Raw genomic sequence first — 14329 nt, 5'->3', positions numbered from 1 at the left:
CTAACGAATCCTGTGATAATTATTAAAATATTAGAGAATTTATTTATTTAAAGAAAATTATATTAATCAAGAAATATTTTGTATATATTATTTTATGGGAATATATTTTATGTTTTATGTCAGCATACAAGATCTTAGAAGTTTTTATTATTTCCTAACTCATCTCGTGATATACAGTTTGAGCTGTCTTGGTACCAAGCATTATTATTCTGCAGCATATAATATGATTAGTGAATCAATTAATATTGATATTATTCAGAGCATTTATTACTTATCATCCTTTGATGATAGTAATATTATTCAGCCAGCAAAATCTTACTTATATTTACATAAATAAGTCTACAGTATATCATATAAGGATCCAGAGAACTTCAAGAACTGGCGTTGTAAGTTTCAAGGAATTTCGAAAGGATAAATTGGTGCATACCTGTATTCATGACGAGCGTTTTAAGAATCAACTAGAAAAACTATAGTTGATTTTCATTATTCTTGATTGAATATATGGTTACTGATAATCAGTCACCAACTATCTTTTTGACTTCCTTATTGGTATTATTCAATATCTTCACAAAAGCAGCGGTAAGAATTATTGATCATTAGTTATTAAACCCTATGGTGATTCATTATATTTGGAATATTCATGCATCTCTACTACTGAGCTAGAGCTGTGGTCTGAACCCAGCATATTTGCGAGCCGGACAGCCTTAACTTTTTGCAAATTTATTTGCAAGCTAGGATCTTAGCAACTGCTCCAGTATATATCCAATATACTATTTCTTGTATGAATATCACCCAACAAGGATATCAATATATCACACCACATAAGAATGGCACCACAAGCGTGAGGCATGATGAAAAGCTTACCTACTCAACTTTACTATTAATGCTGAATAAAATTGTTAATAAAACTGGAAGCTGCAAGAAGCAAAATCAGAAGTTGATTCAACAAGGTATATCTGATGATCTATAAGTTTCTGGCTAAAATAATTGAGTTACTCATCAAGTTGAAATCTTTCAAGCTGCATAAATGCAGACAAACTGTATCACACAAGTTTGATAACATAATTCTCAATAATAGAGAAAAATTCGATAGAAATTTCCTGTAATTTATTGCAAAATTTTTGATCTTGATTTTTAAATCTGAATATTGTATGCTGACCAGGGTTATAGGCTATTTTAAATATAAGAATATTATTGATATTAAGGAAGATAAGGCCCTACTTAAAGTCTCAAGAGCTATATTAATGGTAATTTTCTCTATGTTTACTGCCATACCTGAGTCACATTGATGGTCTATGTATATGTATTTTATGTACATGACACTTGAAATTTTTGACACCACACAATTTTATCTGAAATAGGCACTGTCAATAAGTTCATTTTAGTATTCCTGAAATTTGGTAGTACACTTGGCAACTTATTCAAAGTATCCCACATAATATTGTCACCATGAACCAGTCTCCGGCTAATTCACAAATTTCCTACTTTAGTGACCATCCCCAAAACCCTACGAACATGACACCGGCTGATCAGCAACCCAGGGACACCTACTTTAGTGACCATCCCCAATACCCTACGAACATGACACCGGCTGATCAGCAACCCAGGGACAATGTAGCGGAGACCCCACAGGTGAGAGAAGGAGGCAGCTTATGCTCCACCAATTTCGACTCACAAAACCTGGCCCAATTATCCTCCACTGGAATTGATAATGCCATCGACGACATGAATACCGATGGGAGTCCAGCTGGTGGAGATGAAGGAGTGAGGGCGTCCAACCCATTACTGACGTCTCCGCAGACCGCTCCAAACACTGCTGATGGAACAGGAAATGCCGCCACCCAATCGCCGCCCGATGTGGCCAGCCAACCGTCATCCATCGCCACCAACCTGGGAAAGCACAATATTACATTAGACTCTTCAGTCAGCTATGTTACAAATCACCTGATGAACGATTCCTCGAGCGAATCTAAACTCATGCTCAGTCAAGCCATAGCTGAGTTGATGAAAGAGATAAAAGCAAGCCAGGATAAAGGGGCAGAAAATACCAAAACCATCCAAAAGGATATCAAAGCTGTACAAGGAAGTGTGGAAAAAATGGAAGAGAAGGTTGAGGGGAAATTCTCTGAATTCAAGGAGGAAATGAAAAATATGATAGACATTAAAATAGATATGCAATCTACAGAATTAGAAACCCGTATAGATGAAGTCACCTGTCAAGTAAATGAGCGGTTGGATGAGTTACCCAAAGAAATTGAAAAACAAGTAGGCATATTAGGCAAGGAGCTAAGTACCACTGTCATGGGAGTCACAATGGGGGAAATATTGGAAAATAAATGTGAGATAGAGTCAAAGGTGGAGGAGAATAATAATAAAATAGGAAAGATAATTATAGAACAGAGTAACATGCAAACATGTATAGCAAACATAACGGAAGAAGGAATAAAATCAATGGAGAGATATGACATGTTAGAGAATGCCATAGGTGGACAACAATTAAAGTTAACCAAATTATACAATGAAGTGAACGAGAATAAAAAAAATATGGATAATAAATGGACCGCAAATGAGGAAAGAGTCTCCAGAATAGAGACATGCATGGAAAATATCCCAGCCAGCAGAATGCATTATACGCCAACTGAACTGGTAAATGGCACTCAGCTTTTCCAAAACCTTGGAAAATTTGATAACTCCTACAGTCACATGCAACCTAGGCCATTTGTGAATGAGATAAGAGCCGTTCAGGAACTGATACCCACCTCTTGGCTAGTATGGCGCTTTCAATTGTCTAGTCTCCTACTCGGTGAACCGCTGATGTTCTTCCAGAACCAGATGCAGGACCTTAAGAGTCTGGACGATTTCCTCTCCCAGTTCCTGCAACAATATTGGAGCAAGCATAAACAATTGGATGCACTATCAGAGATTATTTTATGCACCTATGATAGTGGAAATGGACAATCTTATACTGAGTTTGTGACAGATTTTATAAATAGAAATTCTCAACTGGACGAATCTCTAGCCGACTCATCACTGGCTCACATATTATTTAGAAAACTTCCTTTTTGTGTTCGCATGACATTAGCTGTGCCACCTATCTCTAGTTGCAAAGAATTGATACAACATTTGCACCACATTCAATCAGTTACTTCTGAGCCAAATCACATAAATAATCGAGCAGGAAATTTTAATCACTCTCAACAAAATAATAATTTCAGAAAAAATGATAATAATGAAAATCATTTAGCAAATGCTGGAGCAAATGTGCGAAGTGCAAAGTATGCAGAGAACACCGACAGAGGTCAGACATTTGGTAGTAATTGCAGAAACAGGTTTCAGTATCAAAACAGTAAACGGTATCATAAAGAAGCACATTATGACAACAGATATCATTGGAATAGAAATACATGTAATAAACAGGATGTAGATTTCAGGAAACAGGACGAACATAATAAAAATCACAATAGAATCAATACATCATTCTATACAGTGGCACATCCAATACAAACAAACCAACAACCAGAACAAATCAACCACCACAACAACCCACCACTAAATAAAGAAACTAAGCATGCATCAAAACCAATCCATGAAAAGCAACCCATATTAAATCTACTATTCCCCCCTGAAGATCTACCACTAGCAACCAACCCACCACCAAAAACAATCTACAATATTAACACAGAAATAATTAAGGAGTTACCAATAATAAAAACAAAAAATGATGTACCACAGTCATACACTGAACCTGTGCACCAGCATTCAACCTCCCCACAGCACCCCAAGTTTGAACAGCCACATGCCTCACCTACGCTCAATCATCATTGGATCCACCTGCGGCACACTAAATTCAAAGAGCAAACCGCCACCAAGGAAAACAGGATGTGTGACCGACAGGACGACATCAGAGTGAAGCATTGGATCCAACACAGGAAGGCCCATAGGAGGAAGCAACGAGGAAGGCCCCGCAAACGAGGATATCGCCCCCATCCAAGGTTCAAACACCACAAGAAACATGCACAGGAACCTTACGGCCGTTGTAGAGAAGTAACTTATGAGGAGGAGTACCGGCACCAGGATGAAGTGAGTAATGGGACCAACATGCACCCGAAGCACACGCGGTTTAAGCAAGCAGCTTACTGCTGTGATTGCAGCTACGGGATAAACAAAAGGAACAGGCTTAAAAACAATGAAAATTTAATAACAGATTCAAGACTAGGTTGTGATGATAAAAGAAGAAATTATTATATGAAATTACGGGATGATAAAAAGTGTGCAATCAAATTGACAGAAAGAATGAGTTGCTTATTGAAAACGGGAGTATATGATTGTTGTTTATTAACAGGTTATGTTATGGAGAATGTAATGAAAATGCTGATTTACTTTGTGATGATTTTTGGTATGACTATGATGTCAATTAAAGAATATGTTGTCAATATTATGATGAATGAGGGCATACCATATACTGCGAAAGTTGATTCTAGGATTTACAAAAATATTTTAATACCCAAGAACGTTCATAATACACAAAGTGAAGATCCTAGGCTATCACAGATAAGAGAGTTGATGGAGAATCGGTCATCTGGATCACCAGTTTATTTACAGCAGTATGCATGTTATCAAAGTTCAATGTCTCTAGCCTTAAGCTGTATTATCGTAACGTTTAAAGATAAGAAAGGTAAACAAAAATATTATAATGGAACTGTCACTTACATTACCAGTTGCCGAATACGGTACCTATCTTGGATACAACACAATGCAGTTATTCAGTCGAGGAGTTACACACTTTGATCAGATAAACCAGTACCTAAAATAAAGAAATGGAAAATTTAGAAGCCATCTACACCTTCTTCATCACTCACAAACTAATTAAATAGTAATTATTCAAATTAAAAGCCAACTTACCATGCAATCCAAGAAGCACAAAATGGCGACAGATGCATTAACAAGAATCCAATAAAATTGATTGTCCACTGTTCCAAACCATCAACAGCCAGTGCCAAATGAATCATAACTTACAAAACTATCTTCTCCCAAAATATTCAAGTGTCATAAAAATGTAAATATTATATGTAAGATATTATAAAAAGTACCTTATTATTATCAATGTGTTATCTAAAGAGAGAAAATAAGTAAAATTATCTGCCAAATGATAAAACCGCATTGTTCCATCAAATTATATTAAGCCAAACTTTCATGTATGTTAATGAATAAGAATTTCTTGTTGATAAATTACCAAAGACTAGCTATTAAGATTATTTATTGTGTAAACATAAAGCCCAAAATTAATTAAGAGGGAGAAATGGAATATACAAATCATAATAAATTGTTCATAAATTACATTTCTATATTGTTGAACAACGATCTGGCAACTTTGCAGAGCTAGAGAAGGATAGTGCTATCTGCTTTATCTGTTGAAAGTGCAGTTTCATATAATTATCATGAGAAATAAAGAATGAGAGTTTAAAAAACGACCTAGCAACATTGTGTATAGTGAGGTCCACGTTATAATGACAGTATTTGATCAAATTTGGTTTCGCTATACTTGTCTATCATTCGACAAAGCTGGTGGTACTATCCTTTTCTAGGTTTACAACGATGCCAATTATGTTATTGACAGTGTAGAAATATAATTAATTGATGCAGAGAATCGGCATCGCTATTCTCCTATCTTTATCCACTGCCATTATAAAGTGGAACTCACTATAGCTAGAAAAGGATATCGTTATCTGCTGTGTCGAATGATAGACAAAGATAGCAACACCAATGTCGATCATATTCTGCCATTACAACGTGAACCTCACTACACGTCTGTGAATGTGTGAGTACAGCTATTGTTTGTAAGGGTTGACACAGAGCTATGTGACATAGGGACGGTCACACAATAATAATGTGACACTTTGATTAATGTGACAACATCACAGAGTCACAGTGTCACAATGTGGAATGTTGCAGGAGTCTAATGTGACGTCATAACATCATGTAGCAGTGTCATGATGAGGAATTCTGCAGAAGGAATCAGAGGGGGTTGTTTCGAGATGATATTAAGTCATGATTAGAGATAGAGTTGAGGATTTTTTGAACGAGTGTTTGCGAGTTCACAAATTTGACTTACTGAAAGCCAAAGTCGTTGTCCGTCTGTTTGTATGTTCTATAATAACTTCAGAAGTAATTGAATCGGCCTGAGGAGAAAGGGAACATGTCAACATTTTTAATTTTTTTCATGGTTGGAATGAGTTGTTTACTGTGGAGTTGAAAGGGAACATGCCAGCATTCTCTTTATTCGAGAAACAGATATCGTATTTTTGCTGTATTGAGGTGAAAGGGAACTAGTCATGATACACCTGTTTCCTTTCAACGACGAACATTCGAGAATCAACTGTTTGTCAGTTGTGATTTTTATGCTATTGTTAGGTTACCTTTAATTCACGCGTTGCTTTGAGGTTGGATTGCTTTCGGTTGAGGTGTTTATTGTAAAAGTTGAAGAGTGATAATTTATAATATCATCATGAGTAAAATAAAGTTAACAGAAAACTCAATTTTAAGGGCTGAATCTTATATAAGTGCTTATACTGGATTAAAATTGTTGTCTTTAAAGAGTTTGCACTCAAATGACAGAAAAAAATCTTGGAATTATCAATAATTTTATCTGTATTCAGTTTGTTCTCTCCCCTGAAAAATTCTGATTTTTGACATGTTTCCTTTCTCTTCAGACCGATTCAATTGATCAATCAATTTCAAATTTTGAACACATATTCTTCGAACCTTTTTACAGGTCGAGTTAGTTGTACAACGGAATTGACTAAATCCTTCATCCTTTTTCAGGATATAACAGATAACAAAGTGCATAAGGAGAAAACTTGATTTATCATTTTTTGTCAGCTAAAGAATCCATTGCATACAATAACAACAGCTTCTGCATTCATTCAGTCATAACATGAGTGCTGACAAAGAATTTCAGCTGGCTAAACTTTTCAATGAAACATAGCACTTTTTTACTTTCCTTGCCCTATTACCATAGGTAAGGAAAGTATTGCTTTCCGAAAAAAATTAAGGTACCCCAATTTCTAAATTTATATACGTTTCGAGGTCCCCTGAGTCCAAAAAAGTGGTTTTTTGGTATTGGTCTGTATGTATGTGTGTGTGTGTGTGTGTATGAGTGTATGTGCGTCTGTGTACATGATATCTCATCTCCCAATTAACGGAATGACTTGAAATTTGGAACTTAAGGTCCTTCCCTTATAAGGATCCGAGACGAACAATTTCGATCAAATGCAATTCAAGATGGCGGCCAAAATGGCGAAAATGTTGTCAAAAACAGGGTTTTTCGCGATTTTCTCAAAAATGGCTCCAACAATTTTGATCAAATCCTTACCTTAAAGAGTCATTGTTAAGCTCCATCAACTGCCATAAGTCCCATATCTGTAAAAATTTCAGGAGCTCCGCCCCATCTAGGTAAAGTTTGATTTTAGATTTCCAATTATCAGGCTTCAGATACAATTTAAACAAAAAATTCCAAATGAAAAAGATTGAGCATGAAAATCTCTACAATTAATGTTCAGTAACAGTTTCACCTAAAATTTAAAATAAGCTCGAAATTCGAGAAAATGTTATTATTTCAATTGCAAACTGTTGGCAACTGTTGATTCTATTAAATCATTCACTATGAAGAGATAGCAGACCTCGTGTGTCTCCAGCGTTATAGTCCTGTCACCAGCTGGCTTAGATCTTTGAATAGTAGACTTGAGATGCGCGGGAACACTAGCGTCAGGTGATAAATTTTCACAACGGCAAGGAAAGTTGTGTGAGTGCGCCACACCAGATTTTTCATTCTTATCTAGGTAGCAAAATTGGAATAATGATAATGCGATGTAGGTTATAACGTTGCTACAAGACATTCTATTCCAACCGCAGTCGTGGTGTATTGGTAAAGCACTCGGCTTTGAAGTGAACGATACTAGGTACGAATCCCAAGTCTTCAACTTTCTTTTGTTCTTAATTTTTTCCCTCGAAACGTATTACTATAAATTATTTTTTCAAGGAAGTTGTTACCATTACGATTGAACTTGAATTTCATCAAATAATTATTTAATGTAAAATTTTGCAATCAAGTTAATTAATTAATTAATTATTATCAATAGTTTACATTTCCAAAAATCTTCAGTATTGTCTCATGGATTGTAATCTATCCATGTCTATCATGGATCATTGTAATCTATCCATGTCTGTTAGTTTGTATGAATTTTCATATTCATCCTGAAATGGAAGATGGAATTCTGTGTAATTCATCGTACATCGCATATTTCCTGGACCATCTATTGACAATCAGCAACTATGAAAACATTAAATTCATCTTTGAAACACTGATTTAACCCATCTATATTTTTTAATTCAAAATCTACTGATAGATATTACTACCAAATGATTGAGAAGAATATGTTTTTGGAAAAATTATATGCTGCATGACTAAGCACATAGGAAGTCCGTATTGAAATGTGAATGGAAATATTGATTGTCAGATAAATTTCATGATTCACCAAATAAAGTCAAGTGTGACATAAGATACATTGACTTTTTGGCGGTACGAAGTTCGCCGGGTAAGCTTGTATACAATAAAATTTACAACTTTTACATCAACAAACTGATGCAGGTTGAGATATCAATGTGTGGTTTTCGCCATTCATTTTCTTTTGGCACTCTGTATCGAAATCATGTATCACATGACCACCTTCTTATTTCAAAATAATGAATTTGAATTCATATATGAGGGTCAAAGATGTTGAAGTGACAGAGTAAATTCCATTTCAAATGGGATCACCAACGATACCTCCTGTCAAATTATACTTCGGAAATATATATTCAGCTTTTTTTATAGTTTTCACTAACTCTGTATTATTGAAAGATGCGGGTGTCAACAACAGCAACAGTATTGTCAATCATACAGTGCCATTATAACGTGGACCTCACTATACCCTTACCTGTCTTCGAGGCCGTCGACATACTCCTTCTTGCGTTTTCTCGAATCCTGGGCGGATATTTTATTTCTGATTTTGCGCCGGATTCGCTTCAATTCCCGCTCCTCCTGTTTGGTCAGTGGATAGTGCGAAGGCAGAGAAATTCCCTCTTTTATCATCAGGCGTTTCTCTTCAGCTGACAACACAAAACACAACAAAATTGTAAAATATTGCAGCAAAAAAGTATCATTTCAAAAGTACAATATTTTCGAAGTTGCATTTGTTCAAATATTAATTAACTAGCCGTCAGGCTCGCTTCGCTCGCCATATCCGTCTAGCCAGGGGGCTCCGCCCCCTGGACCCCCAAGAATGAGATCAGCAGGCTCGCTTCGCTCGCCTGCATTTTTCATTTGAGCATTTTTATCATATGTTAGAACAATTCAGTCGGGGGTCCAGACTAAACGTCTGGCTAAACGGATATGGCGAGCGAAGCGAGCCTGACGGCTAGTAATATAATATTCCCAGGATTGAAGTAGCAGTGCCCAATCAATTTTTCCGCGATAAATGCATTTAAATCTTCAACTTGGTGCCAACCTAACAAAGTCAACTCAACTTAATGCCAACCTGACAAAATTATTAATTTAGTTGCCAGTTAACAACTGTTTTGAAGAGGTACTCTCTCTAGATTATAGTTCTATATTAACATAAGGTATGGACATTTTTCAATTATAATTAAGAGAATAAGAAGAATATACATGCTAAAAGACGAAATTCAAACCCTTAAAAACCACCCTTAGAGTTCAAATATTGCCAAAAGATTTCTTAGTGCGCCTCTAAAGGGCCAACTGAACATAGACTACATACCAAATTTGAACGTTTTTGGTCTAATAGATTTTTAATTCTGCGAGTGAGTGAGTCAGTCAGTCAGTGAGTGAGTTATGTAAGCATTGAAATGACTATAATCAAAGCACATAATGGCAAGGCAACGCTGTTCTCCACTACCATATTATAACGTGGGCCTCACTATGAGTATTACCAACTTAATTTTGATTTTGCTGCACTGGTGCTCCATATAACCTACTAACTATTTTGCGTTGTCATGCTGCAAATCTGGAGTACGCAAAGTACTCACTTTGCGCACTAGTGCGGAAAAGTGATTCTTTGCAGGCTGCAATCAGTGCAGAAATGGTCACTTTTCAAGGTATCTGTGGGAAAAAAAATTTTCTGCACTCCAGATCTGTAGGAAAAGAAATAAGTCGAAAGCAGTAGGTATGCAAATAAGTTTTACTGTACCGTACATTAATAAGTAGCCTATTTATTAATAAACTGAAGGTTCATACTTATATTTTATAAAATATTCTATTAATCAATTAGATTAGGATTATTAAAATTCCTTACCTTATCAGTTGATGCAGCTTTTTTAGTTTTTCTTTTGTAGTTTTCATAAAAGTTTCTCAATTGATCTTTTGTTCGCTTTGTGATCACTAATGCGTTTTTGTTAAATTTATTGGAGATTTCATTCCAGGTTTCTTCCTTTTTTGAATCGTAGCAAAATCTGTCTTTTTATTTTCTATGATTGAAATATTCTCACTTACTAAATTGATTATTAAATGTCTTTCAATTTCGATGAAATTCGGCCAACGTTCTCTCTTAGCCATCTTGAATCTTACCGCTTAAATATCATATAACCTCAAATTTGTGCCTGGCTCTAATTTTCAGAATAACAACAGCTGTTGGTTAAATTACAGTGTTGTCAGATTGTGACACCGTTAAAATCTTGGTTAGTTAATTGGAGAACTTAATTAGGATTAAAAATTAACCGATCTTTGTGGAACAGAAATGCATCCGTAAAACTAACGCTGATTTGTTAACCGGCGTTAATGGCCATATTTTACAAACGTACGTGCAACTGGCCGATATGGTTTCATTACAGTAGAGTATGCTGTAATGAGAATCATATGTTTATTTGTTCTGCAAATAGCTGTTTACCGGTTTGATTTCATGCATGGAAAACAACTGAAATTGAATGACTATGACAAAAAAATGTTCTCCTGAGAAAACTTCTTCATTTTGATAGATTGATGGTATACAAATCGAAAAACTTTGAAAAAATATCACCAGTAGATAGTTTAATTTTAGCCTTTGGACAGCCTTAAGGCTTTTCGGTACACTTTTTTTATTATTCGATAATCTTTTTCAATATAATTATAAGAGTGAGAAAAAGTGGCAAATGATATTTTCAAGTGGTCTAATAAGCGAGTTATGGGTTGTTGAAGTGCTAACTTTACAGATCATAAACGGTTTTGACTATACTATTAGAACTTCTCTTAAAAATTAATCTCTCCAAACTAGAACATTTTATTTCCCATATCGTTCATAAATGAATCACTCATTTGAGAAACACCTCATATCCATTTTTTATCAAAATTGAGTTATACATATGGAATTGTTGGTAAAAGCAAGACAAAACTAATAGGCTAGAAACAACTCAACTCCACTGAGCTGGTATGGAGATACAAGCTGTTGAAATATTCATTCATTTGAGAAACACCTCATCTCCTGGATATGTGTTGTTTCTCAGATGACTGTAGATGGCAGCACTGGCAGTAGTAAGTAGTCTGTTGTGTTTGAGTGTCCAGCTGTATGCCATTATCTGTGGTTGTTAGGCTATTCCTTGCCCTAGTGGAAATTGGAAGATTTGACAGCATCCACCACTACTTTCCAAATCGCGGACATTCCTATCTTCCATGTGATCGCTACTTCAGTGTAATTAAAAGGAAAATTAAAAAAACCGATTGGATCTATACACTAAAGCAGTATGCAGAACTCATGCTTCATTCTGTAGGGAATCACAAGTACCAAGTAGAACTTATTGAAAGTGAAAAAGTAAAAGATTTCAAGTCATGGGGTAATCAATTTTATAAAAAAAATGTAATATCCACTGAAACTATGGCTAGAAGCATCTCAAGGGAAAACAAGATCAAATTCGCCATTTCAACATATATGGAGCTGTCTTATTCTAAGGAATATGTAGGTCAAGTTAAGGCAGAAAGTTTTATTGGTGGACTCAATGAAAATTCTTTTGATTTGAAAAAACAGGGAACTGGTTTACCAGAACTACCTACTATTGGTGCCTACCCAAAAAACTGTGTTCCAATTAATATTAAAAAAAATAATGACATAAAGAAGGTTGAAGGGTACATACCAGAAGACATTGTTGGTGAATTTTATTCAAAAATTTATGATTGGCCTACAACTGAGGCAGAAGAAATTGAACTTTTATGAAAAAACTTTTATCTATGTAAAATTTTTTTGTCTATATTGAAATTATTTTCTGTGTAAATGTTTCATTGGACTTTTAGTTGGATAAATGATTGGTTTTTAACATAGTTTCTGTGTTTTAGCTCTTATTTAATGCCTTTTCATACATTTCAAAACTATATTGGGTCATTCATTAGAGAAACAACACATCTCCAGTGGGTTTATTATTTTTTTAAATCATTAAATTAGAGTTTAAGAATCTTTTAAAATTATTATTAGCTTAACAAACACTCACACAAACCTATAAAAAATCCAAGAGAGTGAAAAATGTCAGATGATGGAATTAAAAGGTTTTTTGTCATTTCCCAAAAATTTACTTTTTTGGAAATGAGGTGTTTCTCAAATGACTGATTCAAATAAAGAAGTAACATTTTTTGTGAATTCGATAACTTGTTTATTTTGGCATTAATCGCGAAAAACGCATATTGGAACAAAGCCAATGATATACTGAATGTATTTAAAAACTCCAATGGAAATTTCGAAACCGTTTATGATCTTGAAAGAAAACGGATTTTAACACTTCAACAACCCATAACTCGCTTATTAGTCCACTTAAAAATTTCAGTTGCCACTTTTTCTCACTCTTATAATGATCTTAACAATATTATATTGAAAAAGATTATCCAATTCAAATAAAAATGAAAAATCTGGTGTGGCGCACTCACACAACTTTCCTTGCCGTTATGAAAATTTATCACCTGACGCTAGTGCTCCCGCGCATCTCAAGTTTACTATTCAAAGATCCAAGCCAGCTGGTGACAGGACAATAACGCTGGAGACACACGAAGTTTGCTATATTATCTTCATAGTGAATGATTTAATAGAATCAACAGTTGCCAACAGTTTGTAATTGAAATAATAACATTTTCTCAAATTTCGAGCTTATTTTCAATTTTAGGTGAAAATGTTACTGAACATTAATTGAAGAGATTTTCATGCTCAATCTTTTCCACTTGGAATTTTTTGTTCAAATTGTATCTAAAGCCTGATAATTGGGAATCTAAAATCAAACTTTGCATAGATGGGGCGGAGCTCCTGAAATTTTTGCAGATATGGGACTTGTGGCAGTTGATAGAGCTTATGAATGACTATTTTAGGTATTAATTTGATCAAAATCGTTGGAGCCGTTTTCGAGAAAATCGCGAAAAACCCTGTTTTTGACAACATTTTCACCATTTCATCCGCCATCTTGAATTGCATTTGATAGAAATTGTTCGTGTCGTATCCTTATATTGTGAGGACCTCAAGTTCCAAATTCAAGTCATTCCGTTAATTGGGAGATGAGATATCGTGTACACAGACGCACATACACACACACACATACAGACCAATACCCAAAAACCACTTTTTACTTTCCTTGCCCTATTACCATAGGTAAGGAAAGTATTGCTTTCCGAGAAAAATTAAGGTACCCCAATTTCTAAATTTCTATACGTTTCAAGGTCCCCTGAGTCCAAAAAAGTGGTTTTTGGGTATTGGTCTGTGTGTGTGTGTGTGTGTATGAGTGTATGTGCGTCTGTGTACACGATATCTCATCTCCCAATTCACGGAATGACTTGAAATTTGGAACTTAAGGTCCTTACGATATAAGTATCCGACACGAACAATTTCGATCTGATGCAATTCAAAATGGCGGCTAAAATGGCGAAAATGTTGTCAAAAACAGGGTTTTTCGCGATTTCCTCAAAAACGGCTCCAACGATTTTGATCAAATTTATACCTAAAATAGTCATTGATAAGTTCTATCAACTGCCACAAGTCTCATATCTGTAAAAATTTCAGGAGCTCCGCCCCATCAATGCAAAGTGTGATTTCAGATTCCCAATTATCAGGCTTCAGATACAATTTAAACAAAAAATTTCAAGTGGAAAAGATTGAGCATAAAAATCTTTACAATTAATGTTCAGTGACATTTTCACCTAAAATTGGAAATAAGCTTAAAATTCGAGAAAATGTGATTATTCAATTGCAAATTATTGTTGATTCTATTAAATCATTCACTATGAAAAGATAGCAGACCTCATGTGTGTCTCCAGCGTTATTGCCCTGTCACCAGC

General features: G+C 35.1%; 1 long non-coding RNA gene across 1 annotated transcript; it reads right to left on the bottom strand.

The window, feature by feature from the left end:
* Nucleotides 1–548: 548 nt before the first annotated feature.
* LOC120353165 lies at nucleotides 549–4953 on the bottom strand. Its single transcript, XR_005572213.1, has 3 exons — nucleotides 4903–4953; nucleotides 2760–4804; nucleotides 549–1890 (listed from the first exon to the last, which is right to left on the bottom strand). It is a non-coding gene; the product is annotated as an uncharacterized LOC120353165 (long non-coding RNA).
* Nucleotides 4954–14329: the final 9376 nt, after the last annotated feature.

Source organism: Nilaparvata lugens, chromosome 9, assembly GCF_014356525.2.
Source record: "Nilaparvata lugens isolate BPH chromosome 9, ASM1435652v1, whole genome shotgun sequence".
Lineage (NCBI taxonomy): Eukaryota > Metazoa > Arthropoda > Insecta > Hemiptera > Delphacidae > Nilaparvata > Nilaparvata lugens.
The sequence above is the reverse complement of the archived record's forward strand: the minus strand, read 5'-3'. Positions and strand labels throughout refer to the sequence as shown.